We start from the raw sequence: 12,790 nt of genomic DNA, 5'->3' as shown, positions 1-12,790 counted from the left end.
ATTATTTCTGCCTCCAGAGCAGTTTTTGCACCTGATGAAATGTTTCTACATGAAGTTCTCTTGTCTGCGTGCATCTACCTGACCCTCTACATCCACATCAGCACAGACCATACTGGATCCAGTGAGCAAGAACCCCTGTTTTCCTAACCTTCAACCTAAAGTACAGTTTTCATGGCAGTTGGCTGAGGTGTTAAGATATACGGGCAGGGACCACAGAGAGCGCTGTCACCAGCCCAGGAGGAAAAGGGAGGTAGTTTCCATGTCCTGCCTGAGGATGAAAGGAAGGAGAGCTGAGGTTAACTGACCCATGGCCACACACACACACACACACACACACACACACACACACACACACACACACACACAAGTACCCAAAGTTTTAATCATTTTGTAAATGTTAGTTCACCTGCCCGGCTTTCAGGCCAATAGTCTGTATTATTAACCTCTCTGTAAACGGCCTGTACACCTCGAAAAACAATTCTCCTTCGTCTTCCTGTCTTCAACCAGCAGGTCGTGTCTCTGAACTGTGAATTCTTCTGTCAAAACTCAGTGATTTCCAACTGGTGTTAGGCACAGCAGCACTTTTGCTCAGTTGCATGCCATATTTCTAGATTACCAGGTAAAGATCATGATTTGATTCCTTTTCAAAAGTTTTAACAACTTTAATAATGTTGAAAAGTTTTCAATGTAAGTGATGCAGGAAAAATCTACAGTCCTGGTTCTGTGTACAAATATATTACAAAGTCTATCTGAAGTTAATATGAGGCTCCATCACAGACAAATGAAGTGTGTATCTTCTCGGTACAAAATTCCCTGTTTTAGTGATTAACCCTCCTCTGTATCTCAACGAGTAAAATCTGTCCGGAGAAACACAAAGAGGGAATTTCAATCTAAAAAAGCAGAAACTTTGAAAGATATCCACTTGATTTCTTTAACTCTAATGAAGCTTCATTTTGGCTTCAGATAAACTGTAGACTGTATTTTTATAGATAATGTCCCAAAAAAGACATTTTGTGGATTTTGTCCTGTATGACATATATATTTTTGTAGTAGTTGTAGTTTGTGCTGCTGTTGAACTCTCTCTCCTATCGCCTTCATCAGAGTAAGATTTGCTGGGTTGTTGTGTTAGACAGAACACTTTCAATGTTGTAATTTTCTGAAAAAATTACACAGTATCTGCGGTTAATGGGAAGTGGTGGCCAGTTATTTACCGTAGGTCTCTTTTAGATGGAATTTAACTTCCTTATTTTTTTATCAAAGTTTGTAATTTGACATCATTGCTTCCTTTCTTTTTTCAGGCCAGGATGATTATTTTCTTCAGAATTAGTTGACGCTTGGCTTCGATTGTTAGTATTTTTAAATACTTTTCCAGGTCCCTCATTTGTGGGGGGGGTAGTTGTTACTCAGCTAGAGAAGCCTTATTTCCAAAACATGAGGATTGCTTGGAATGGATGCTCTTAACAGGAACACATAACCAAACATAACCTCGTTTCAGCATTAATTAAGTTGCCCTTTTGGCAGGCCTCCCGTCACGAACAGTGAAACCCTCTCAGATGCCCATCACATGTCACCTACCTGCATTGGCTGCACATGGTCGCCCAAATCAAATCCGAGTCACTAAATGCTCGACTTCAGAGTGACTTCTGGGTCTACACCATCTACGTGAACTCGGTCATTCAGCCTAATGCTCCTTCTGCGCCACTGCGTTCCACCAAGGAATGTCGGCTGTCATCACCATCCCTGCACACAAGACGGTCTCAGTCCAGACTGTTCTGGTCGGTGGTTCCCTGATGGTGGAACAAGCTACTGAATGCTATCAGAGCAGCAGCAACACCTGTAACACCCTAATGCCTAACCAGCTCTCACTGTGTAGCTACTATCGATGGAGTCCTCAGGAGTTACACCAAGGTCTCCTGCTGCACTGAAGCAGAAGTAAGTTAAATGTAAATTTAATGGAATATTTATCGACCAACGCTTGGAGATGAGATCAGTGTAGAGTTGTGTTGTGGCTGTGTACAACATTGTATTGATTATAACTGACAGGCTTGAAAAAAGTGTCATATAAGACTGTACTGCTAATGCATGCATGATTTCACTTTCCTGTAGATGTTTATTCACACCTTGTTTTGATTTCATCAAGGGGTTATAATTTGGTAAGAACACGTTTACACATCCTTTAAAGGATAATTACAGATTATTACAATGTGGGTCGTAACTTTGTAGTTTTGTCTGTTGTTTCTATCAGTTGTAATTACATTGTTCTGATTAAGTTAATCGCCAGACCAGGTCAGTCTCCACATGGTACCTTTTAAATTTTGGCTAATCTGGGTCTTGGTTGTTTGCGACAGGTCAGTTTCTACATCACTATGATGATAATACGAATTATGGAGGAAAAAAAAAAAAGTCAGCAGTTATAACAAACCACAAATCTCCTTTAACATCATTATTGACCTCACAGGAAATTAGTTCATTAAAATTGAGGAAGGCACGATTCTCCTGTAACCTGCTGTCACAATCATTGCGACACAGGAGACATTTGCCAACTCTTATATGCTCCTGTGGAGAAAAATGCAGATATAATACTGATATTTCAGAAATGTAAAAACTGTCCGGTGACATACAATAACTTCTTAAACATATGGGAGGATTGCGTTAAGGAAAAATTTTTTTTAAATGTTCCTCTATACAAAAATGTTCTCCCCTCTCTGTAACTGAAATCTGATGTAATAGTAGTTACACCTACAACTTGGCAGTCACATGTTCCTGTAAATATTTTGGCCGTCATTCAAACCTCAGCTCATCATGGTTTTGAAATTCTGGCAGGGTCTTGCTTTCCCTGTCGGACCCTTGCTGACCTCTGAGGAACTTGCTGTGAGGATATTGTGTTTCACCATCTGAGACACAGATAAATATTCATGTCCTGTGTTGAGGTGCGGGGGGGTGGGGTAGATCCACTGCCTCAATTGAAGGAAATGCCCCTGTGGGACCACTGAATCACAAGCCTTCAGGTTAAACAAGCAATCTTTATTCCAACTTTGTCGTTTTTTAACATCTTTGTTTTCATCCTGATTGACTCTGGAACAAGAACCACAATGAAACAAAAGAGAGAAGGGGAACAAGAAAATAAACTCAAACTGAATTCATATTTATCAGGAAAAAAAAAACTTGTATTATAGTAATCAAAATGAAATTAATAACGCACTGACATCATTAAAATGATGAAACAAAATACACAGATGCAGCTGGATAAAATTCACAGTTCTTGTTTGACTGACACTGATGGACTTTGGAACAGAAGCTCAGAGGTTATAAAAGACGTTTTGTGCCGAACAGGAAATTATTGCATGAAAAGATGTGGTTTGGGTTTCCTGTATATATCAAGTAGAAGATTTTGTAATCCACTTTATAGGGCTTTGAAAAGAATGATATGATGGGGAACCTGCGAATAAACCAGTACAGTTAATATTTTCATGACCTTTCTGTCTTAGATTTGGTTTGTTTTAACCATAACTCCAATATTTCCCTAATCTCAAGTTACCGAAACTTAAAACTGCATTACTACAGTCGTATGTATGGTGTAAGAATTATGCATTAATTAGTGTTTATGCACATGAGAATGAATCATGGACACAAGCTTAATAGTTGTAAATGTGAAATCAAATTACATTTAGATTTTTCTACATGTGTAAATTATTATTTGTTCATTTGGAGAACTTAATAAATGATGAACCTACGGTAATTACAAATACCAATTCTGATGCAGAGTTAAGGGAGTATTTTAGTGCTTCATGGAAACGGTGCAGTAGCACATATTTATTTACTTGTGTTGAATATCTCTCCTTTTTCTTAAATCACACACAGTCACCCACCTACAGCCAAGGCCGACTGGAGTGGACGTGTTCTGTGTATTCTATAATTAAGACTAAAATCATTGATCGACCTCACTCTGCCTCCTGTATCCTTACTGATAGTCTGTGGTGAATAATACTTCCTGAACCCAGTCATACACTTCCTGGGAGGCTACCACACAGCAGAGTTGGATGATGGTGCTCTGTTGTTTTAGTAGATGAAGCAGAAGGTGGATGTTACTGGCTGTCAGCTCTGAGCATCTTCTACTGTTCTCTCTTGCGTGCTTCTTTCACGCCAAAGTTAATTGCTGAAATCCGCTGAACTGAATGGGCCTCATCTCACATAGAGCCAGATTATTCTCGGTCTGTGTGAGGACAAGCCAAGCGGAGGAATGTGTTCTTCCAGAGATGCCAAAGCTTCTTGTCCCAGTCTCATCATCGCCTCCTTCCAACAGGAAATCACAGTGAGGCATCTGTCTCCTTTATCTGACCGTCTGTTAGCATGGCATGGAAAACAGTGGAGGAGTGTGTCTGGACACAATTACATTTATTGGCGTGTCACTTTCACTCCGCTCCTTGCTATTGTTTTTTAGTGTCAGAAAGGAGCAGAGAAAGATGAAACTATCTCAGCTGAAGCTCAGACCTCTAGCTAAGGTTTCCTCTCTTCCTCACTTAAATCTAAGGTTGCAGTTTTGTTTTGCTCTCCTTATACCATTTCTTTAAGTAGAAAAACTGTGTCCCTACAAAGGGTGATGGTCCTATTTCTGTGATTGAAACTTGAATCTTACTCCTACAAAAAATAAAGATTCATTTTATTCATCATCATTTTAATCATTTTAATACACTGAGGAGTTTTTCAGCTACAGCCTTACTTGGTCTGGTATGATCAACTGCTTTGCTCAGCCTGTCTAATTTTATGCTTTCTATGTAAATTCATTTCATTTTACATGAATGTTTTTATGTTCATTTTATGTCTTTTCATGTGATGCACTTGGTGCATGTAATGTCTTTGATGTAAAGCACTTTGTGCTACATTGCTTTTATGAAAGGTGCTTTACAAATAAACAAAACTGTAATGAATTTTCCAAGAAATGAGGCTAAGAAACTTTCTACTTAAAGAACATGGATGGACAACTTGCACAATTCTGTTTCTTTGCAGGAAAGCAATAATACAAAATAGTTTTTACAAAGTACCTCTAAAAAAACAGGACAGTAGCTCTGTGTTTTTTTTAATCAGTTACCAACAACTGAGATATTGGCAGATTGATTGCACGGAAAATCTACCTCATTGCGATTGTGTTCGCAGTGCCACAAACTCGGCCTCCCCCGTGCCTCTTTATGAATCCCAGTTACACCAGTGTTTCCCTTCAGCTTTCCTCCTCACTGTTCCCGGTCCTGTACTTGAGCGCTGCTGCCCAGTGACAGATGGATGCATGGATGGATGGACAGGAAAACCTCCCACCCCTTTTCTGTTCTCTATACTTCTGCAGCAAATAACACTGCCCCCCTGAGGAGCCCACCATGGCATGCTGACAGAAATATTCTGAACTTCCTGTGACCCCAGAAAGAAAAGAAACACCCTGGACCTTTGTAAGGTAAGTACCACTCTCTCTCTGTCTCTCTGTCTCTCTGTCTCTCTCTCTCTCTCTCTCTCCCTCTCTCTCTCTCTCTTTCTCTCTCTCCCTCTCTCTCTCTTTCTTTCCCTCTCTCTTTCTTTCTCTCTCTCTCTCCCTCTCTCTCTCCCTCTCTCTCTCTCTCTTTCTCTCTGTTTCTCTCTCTAGCTCTCTTTCTCTCTCTCGCTCCCTTTCTCTCTCTCTCTTCCTCTCTCTTTCTCCTTTCTCTCTTCCTCTCTCTCTTCCTCTCTGTCTTTCTTTCTCTACCTCTCTCCCTCTCTTTTTTTCTCTCCCTCTATCTCTCTCTCTCTCTGTCCCTTTCCCACACAGACACACACACATTTTCATTCTTTATCTTAAACAAGTCTGGCTTTTTCCAATTTCCATGTTCTACATACACTGGTGCACAGGCACATTCAATTTCTGGCTCTTTCTGCACCTATTGTTCGACGCACAGAAACACAAAAGTCAACAAAGACTCATGATAACATTTGACCAGAAGATGTTTTTGAACTACCTGCTGCGGTTACATAAGAATGAAAACATGAGAATGGAAGTCTGCAAGCAAGGAGGATTAAAAACCACAGATTTAAAGCGGGAAAAATATCTACATATTGTTTTTTTTACAACAAGTTGTTGTGTTTTTTTTTTTGTTAAATAATAATCAAACAAAAAAACCAACAAACTGCTTCTTCATATACACCACAGCTATTTGTGTAACCCCTAACCCTGCGCTGTTCACTCCCATGCTTGGACATGTGCACAGATAGTATATGAACATATGAAATCCTGAGGACAGCGGTCAGTGTGGAGGAAAGAGAGGAGTTTTAATATTACAGTAAAAATATAAACCACTGGTAGCAGGGTGTTTAACTCAACATGTGTCAGCTGTTAGCTGTCTGTGTGTGTGTATGTGTGTGTGTGTGTGTGTTTGAGTGTGTGTGGTGGGATCGAAGGTCTTGAGTTAATCTACCAAGGAATTCATGATCTTTCCATGACAGCAAAGCATCTACAGAGCGCATGTTCATATAGGTCGTGTTCTCATGCAGGGCAGCTACTCCCACGCAGCCTGTGCTCTTGTCTCCACGGCTTTGGTGTATTATGTATACAGATATACAGTACGTATAGGGATGGTAATGGATGACAAAATGGGAAACGACCCTTCGGCACGGTTCAGTCTCTCAACATGCTCCCTAAAGTCAAAGTTGCAGAACAATATCCTGTGGGGAAGTCAGCTCCTTGGAAGTGTTTTTAGTTTCATCTTGAGAGTATGTGCGCTCCTGGTGGGGTTGAAATGGGCTGCGATTCCCATCAGCGTTCACTTAAACACCATGTATTTGTGAGTCTGACCTGGTTTTCCCACACAGCACAGCCTCCCTGTAAACCCTCAGAGGAGAGTCGCCCTCTCCCTTATGCTCTGACCTGTATGTGGTTACAGAGCATGCTGGGAAAGCTGCATTTCTTTCTCAGTCTTGTCAGTTTTGTAAAGTTTTGCTCATAAATTTCATACAAATATGAACAGCAAGAGAGCAACCCGCAGAGACAATAGTTTCCTCCAGCTCGACAGATCTGAGATGTTAACTTGTTTCTGGTTGTCTTAAACTCTTACAACGCCCGTGTATACTTACCATCTATTACACATGTGACACTGAGCTTGTAAACACACTGCTTTGGTTTTAGCGCTCAGACAGTGCAAAGTGCTGGTAATTCAGCTTGAAACCACAACATGAAACCTATTAGAAAATGGAACAATTTCATAAATAAGCATATATGTGTAGCCCAAACAAATATGTATGTTTATGTATGTATGTTCATATTGTAAACATATGATATGTAAATATATATCCATCCGAAAGCCTGTCGATATATATATGTCAATATGTATTGTAAGTACTGTAAGGAAAGAACGCACAGGAGAATAATACCAAGTACAGTGTAAGACGACATGACTAAAAACATTTTGTTCTTGTCTTGTTCTGGATCAGTTTGTGTTTGAGGCTGATAAAACAGGCGTATTCTTGCATAAACATTGTGCCAGGTTCAAAGGTGGCAAAGACAACATTCAGCGGGGGAAAGTGAAACGGAAATCTTGTGCAACAGCTTTGGCTTTGATGCAGCAAGTGAGGCAAAGCAGAATCAAGGCTTGTGATCACACATTCCTCCGCTTGTCGGACTGGATATCGTTAGAGGACATTGGTGAAGTCATGTTGGAGGTGGCACGATGAGATACTGTGCCTCAGAGTCCGTGAAGGAATAAAGAATGGAAAATTGATTAATTCAGCATAAACATCATAATAGATTCGACTTCATGACAAACAATGGCCAACCATCATGTTGCAAGCTACTGAATAATTGTGGCACTGTGGAGATTCGTTGTGGTTACACAGCAGTGACTTCTCAGCCCATGTGTTTCCATTCAGCGCAACACCACAACACATATTGACAGAGGCTGCAGTGCTCAGTATCACCCGAATGCAGCTCTTTTACAAACTGCTGTGATGTGAGATTTAACTTCCCAAAACAGTCTTCTGTTTTCATATTCTGCTGATTCAAGTTTCTTTTAGCGCTCCTAACTCTTTGCTGAAGGGAGACGAGGTTCGAAGACTTTTATCTGATGTTCTTAATCAGTGTTTTATTTTTTGTTGTTTTTATTGTTACCTGTTGTTACCTCCTATTTACAAGCAACATTAGCACTCATTTGGAGTTGTGCTTCTTACCATCTGACGAATGTGAAGTCCAGTATTCACTCTCCTTTCAGCTCTGTTTTGGCTTCTACCAGCTCCTCTGGGAAATATATGGATCTCTCGCAGCCAAATGCTCCATTATGTTCAGTTGCTAGTTGCTAATTTTACCTGCCTGCCGTTGGGTGCTGACCAGGTAGTGTTCAGTGGGTTTTCAGAGCTATTTCGTTGAAGATACTTGCCTGCTGTGGCTGTAAACCATGAAGTGAACCAAACAATAGGTCAAAACTTATATGACGTATATATATAATGTATATGGCTGTGACGTCTATGGTAAAATCCTGATTTTATAACTGCAACGTCGTCTGACAAAATCACAAAGTCCATAAATTAAAGACAAAGACTATTGTGTGGTTTCAGCTGTATTTACTTATAAAATGATCACTGAGAGAGAAAGTTACAAGAGACAAACTATCTTTCTTTTTTTTTTTCTCCACAGTTATTTTTCAGGCTTTTGCTTTTATTACAGTCATAGTGAGAGAGAGAGAGAGAGAGAGAGAGAGGTTGACACGCAGCAAAGGGCCACAGGTCGGACTTGAACCAGGGCCACCCAGGCACTGACTTAAGCCCAAATGGCATGTGCTCCACCTGCTCTCTCTGCTTGGTGTGTCTTATGTTTAGTTATTAGAGGCGAGGCTCAGTGTATTTGAAGTGCTCCTCCGCTTCCCTGCAGTTCCTGAGCAGCCGGGAAACCAGAGCTGCTCATTAGACTGTCTGTAACAGAAGTCAAAAGAATGTTTCTGCGAGAGGAAATGCAAAATTGCACATTTTTATAGGTTTTCTAGAGACAACAGACTAGAGAGTGATTGGCTGTTTTCCCAAAACAACATAATATCAGCCATCTGGAGAGAAACCATGAATTGTCCACAAGATGGACAGTCACTAATCTACCAGGATAAACATCCAGTTACAGTTGCTAGGGAAAAGACACCTCAACACAGAACATCTGGATTGCATTTGCAGGAAGCTTTCACTTTCTTCAGTTACCCACATTTTAATACATCTACTGTAAGTATAGAGTTAGTTCTGAAGGCACACATAGCAGCTAGATTTAATACAAATGAATTAATTTTTAATAATATGATAACAAGCTGACACCTTACAGGGTTTCTCATACATAGACTGTACTTGGGCGGACCACCCTGGTATATCTGCTGACTCATTTTGACATTTTATTTGTATTTTTTTTAATCCGTCAGCACGAGGCCATATGTGATCAATTAACTAACTTAAATAAATAAATGCAAATGCTGTTAACATTCACACCTATTTGTTGTTAGTCACCCCCATAGACTGTAAAGAAAGATGGAAGTACCCATAGGTTTCTGAAGAGCAGTTTTGAAGCTCAGAGTGGACTGCTCCACTGTTGCCATCTTGGCAGTACCTGACTCCTCCTAACGCCCGGCTAATCCAAAAATGGGCAGAGAGGTGGGGCGTGCATGGAGCTGAGACTTCGGTGCATGCTGGTTTGTGGCAAGCATACACTCACCCACCTGTCGCTCAAAGCGGCACGCCCTCAGTTATGCACCACTTTAAGCCTTAATAAGATTCAAACAGGTGAGTTATATAAAAATTCACCTGGATGGGTACCAGACATGTTTATTTCTGCTGTGGGAGTGTATGGGGACTGACTTGGTTTTGGAGCCAACCTCTTGCTGCCATTCACAGAAGTGCTGCCTCCACCTTATTTAAAAGCAGCCCTTCAGTCTCTTTATGTCGCTTGCCAACAATTGAGCCACTACATAAACTAAATCATCTCTAAATGCTCAGTGTATTTGAATGTGTGTGCTTGTCTTGGCCTTCTCTCCTGTCTGGTAAACACACTGGTTCCTGGTCATGTTTCCCTCTATTTATGTTTTCATGTCTTTCTGACAGCTACTGGAGACTGAGATGCTGGGGGCATCAGACAGTTGGCTGGCCCAGACAGAGGTTAGTACCGTAGAGTACTGTAAAGACCTTATCTCACGCTTGTGCTGATAAAATTATTTTTGTAACTTTACTACAGGAACTACAAAGAACAGATAATATCCAGAGAAAATATTTTCAATAGCGAGGGCAGAAAATGTAGCAAAATGTGGCAATAACAGAAGATGCCCCTCGGACATTATCAACAACAGAGTTGAAGAAAATTCCTTAATGGAAAAAATGATATATATATATATATATATATACATATATGTACACCACATTCTTTTATTCTAAAGCCATGAGTACACATGGTTCCACTTCATAAATCTCACTCATTGAAAAACTGAATGTGAATGTGCACGAGCAACATTTCCACCCCCACAATTAGCCATAAATGGATGTAGACACAAATGATCAGACACAGCGAAGAAAGATGAAAATGAACAATTTCAACAATTGTGAAACCGAGGCTCTGACAGATGGGAGGCAAAAACATGCATCAGTTTACTTTAGTACAACTGGGAAGAGACGTCATAATTAGGCTTTAATTAGACAGACTCTAAAACTGTGATTAGTAAATATTAAAAATATAAAAGTTTCAGTTTCTCAATGAGTGAGATTTATGAAGTGGAACCATGTGTACTCATGGCTTTAGAATAAAAGAATAAAATAACGTGTATGCATGTTTCTTGTTTTGTGCATACACATAGTTTTAGTCATGAATATACACAGAGTTTTATGCATCTGGCCCCTGGTATTTTTAATGCATTCTCATTTAGATGGATCTCTGTCCTCCGGAGCAACACCTACACGTGAGTCATTTGAGGAGGAGCTTATTCAGCTGTAGGTATCGAAGATTGCGTTTACACCTACCAGAGATCTGAACACAATGTGAGCCAGACTACCTCCAGAAGTGGTCAGGCAGATGTGATCACATTCTGGTGACAGCGCATTTACAACTTGCATTAACATGTGTTTTTCCTCATCTTGATAAGGTGTCTGGATACATGTCTGTATACATTTTAATACACCGTGTAAACAGATGGCTGATGGATGGACTGTTAGAAACTAAATCTTTAACTGTTTTAACCATTTTTTCTAAAAAACATGTCAAAGTATGTCAAACTCAGAGGAAACTAAAATACAACAAAGAAAATCCCTGACCAGACTGGAGTCAGGTCCAGTTCGAATACGAACACATTTTAAATGCTGTCCGACAGAGAAATATTATATTCTAAACATCCACACAGATGCACCTTGTTAAAAATGCAAATCATGTCTTTGTTTAAAGAGAGGAAGCAGATGTGGCAGCTGGATTCACTTACTTCTGTTGATATAAGATATTTGAATGTCAAATCAAACCTTTCTTCCAATGTTGAAACTTTTTCACTTTCTGGGACAAAAACTCAAAACATTTTAAAATTGCAGATGAAGATGAAAGTAAGAACAAAGTTGCTGGTTTTACTTGCTTAAAAATAATTTTTACAAGACGTCATATCTTGCACTTGAAATAGCAAAATGCCTCTGAGGCAAAATAGTATGGAAAAAAACATACATAAATTATAAATGCAAATAGATAAAGAGTAATACTCTTATAAATGTATTTAATTTAGTTGTACAATCAGTGTAACATACTGTATACATCACGTTGGTATTAATGAGTAAATAAAGGTTAATGCCTTGAATGTAAGATGAAGATCATTAGTTTAACTGACTAACTCCTGTGTTCAATAACAGTAACTGTTAAATGTACTGACTCAATATTAACAAGTAACTGGTTTATTAGTGGCGCCAGTCGTCTGTTCCTTTTTACATTCTGTGCTTCCATTCAGTGACTGAACCGTCATCTCAAGCTAATTACGCAGATTGTTGAGATAGTGTTACCCAGAACAAAAAAAAATGATTGCGTGTGAGGTGGTCTTATCTTTTACCTACCTGCTAGTCAAATATAAGGCGTGTCTATTTACTTTCTCGCTGTATGAGATTGCTTCAATACGCAATCTCACAAAGCATCAATAATAAAGCTATGTAGAAATGCTTTAGACATGATACAGTCCATTACAGTCAACAATGAATATTGCCAGATGGATTAGAAACAAAGCAAGACTACACATTTATGGATCAGGATTTATCCTATTCCACAACAATTAGGAACAAAGATTTTGCATCAACTATTAGTTCCTCTAACAACTAAACTAAAACCAAAAAAAGTGGGCATTAGGGATGACGAGATCTGATGAAGATTATTGGGAAAACCCATGACATAATTTTTACGTTAACAGAATCAACTTCAAGGACAGATCTTACTTTTAGTAAGTTCATGCACAATGGGATTTGGGTGTCATCACTCCAAGCAACCAGCAGGAATTTGTCTCAAGGCGGTAGACGAGCCAGGACTGACAGACAAGTTTAAAGCTTGGATCTACCAACATGGCATTCTGCCATGACTCCACTGGCCACAGCTAGTCCATGATGTTCCACTGACCAGTGTCGAGGGATTTGAGAGAAAGATACAACACTTCCTGTGCAGGTGGTTGGGCCTTCCATGAAGCCTCACCAGCATCTCCTTGTACAGGAGTAAGAACGAGCTGTGACTTCCCTTCAGGTGGCTGACAGAAGAGTTAATGGTTACCCCTGCAAGAGACGTGCTGCTGTACGGAGACTCCAACAGCACCAAAGT

General features: G+C 39.8%; 1 long non-coding RNA gene across 2 annotated transcripts in view; it reads left to right on the top strand.

The window, feature by feature from the left end:
- The window catches only part of LOC111661443 (uncharacterized), a 31,980-nt gene that overhangs the window by 11,894 nt on the left and 7,296 nt on the right, over positions 1–12,790 (top strand). Inside the window, exons 3-5 of one of the 2 annotated variants that reach the window (XR_015437790.1) lie at positions 5,339–5,443; positions 10,078–10,131; positions 10,890–11,749. This is a non-coding gene — a long non-coding RNA (uncharacterized LOC111661443). Of the gene's footprint in view, positions 1–5,338; positions 5,444–10,077; positions 10,132–10,889; positions 11,750–12,790 lie in introns of those variants that run through there. The other variant, XR_015437791.1, reaches the window with a different exon arrangement.

This window comes from Seriola lalandi, unplaced genomic scaffold (assembly GCF_002814215.2).
Source record: "Seriola lalandi dorsalis isolate HSWRI2012SDOR001 ecotype SW California unplaced genomic scaffold, Sedor1 jcf7180002054544, whole genome shotgun sequence".
Taxonomy (NCBI): Eukaryota; Metazoa; Chordata; class Actinopteri; order Carangiformes; family Carangidae; genus Seriola; species Seriola lalandi.
Note: the sequence above shows the minus strand (reverse complement) of the source record. Positions and strands in the feature narration are given on the sequence as shown.